Raw genomic sequence first — 888 nt, forward strand, 5'->3', positions numbered from 1 at the left:
CACACACCACCATGCCCCGTCTCAATCACCATCTCAGTGTGCCCCAGGGATGGGGCCGGCACCACATGCAGGGGATCGAACCTGGCTGCTGACATGAGCTTTACTTTAAATAAATCTTCTAGAAGATTCAGATACAGTTTCTCTGCAAAGAAGTGTTTGAAAGAGGGACTTTAGTTCAACCATTATAGCTACCTTTTATTGTGTCCCTACTATAGAATCGGGCACATTATCTCATTTAGTGTCCACCAAAAAAATCTTGAAAGATGTTAATAGCATTTTATAAGTGAGAAAAATGATACTTAAAGCAGTGAGAAACAGCAGCAAAACAAAACTTTACAGGCAACCACATGAGTAATAGATAAGAGAAATGGGCTGGCATTTCTTAAGTTCATGTTGTTTATAACAAACCAGATCTTTAGCTCCCAAGCCAAGTCTCAGGTGAATCATACATTCAGCTAAGTAAACAATTGTTTTCACTTTTATTTTTCACATTAGGTTGGTAATGTACCCATGTTACAACAAGATTTGAAGGAGGCACATCTCACACAATGGCTTGAAAATGTACACAAAAGGATCATAATTTTTTTCTTTTAAAACATGTCGTTTTGCTTTTGAGAATCACACCTGCTACCTTGCACATGCTGAACACGCACTCTACTGCTAGGCTATACATCTAGACAATATTACTTTTCCAAAGACAATTTTTTATTTTATTTTATTTATTTATTTATTTTGCAGAACTGGGGGTTGAACTCAGGCCCTTGCACTTGCCAGGGAAGTGCTTATTCTACTGAGACATCTCCCCCTGCCCATCAAAGACAATTTAAAAGACAGAAAACCTGGCTATGCTGACAATGTCACTTGTTAGAGGTTCTATATAAGTACTAA

General features: G+C 38.0%; 1 pseudogene; it reads right to left on the reverse strand.

The window, feature by feature from the left end:
- Window positions 1–489: 489 nt before the first annotated feature.
- LOC111814524 lies at window positions 490–575 on the reverse strand (annotated as a pseudogene).
- Window positions 576–888: the final 313 nt, after the last annotated feature.

This window comes from Octodon degus, unplaced genomic scaffold, assembly GCF_000260255.1.
Source record: "Octodon degus isolate 3935 unplaced genomic scaffold, OctDeg1.0 scaffold00345, whole genome shotgun sequence".
Classification (NCBI taxonomy): domain Eukaryota; kingdom Metazoa; phylum Chordata; class Mammalia; order Rodentia; family Octodontidae; genus Octodon; species Octodon degus.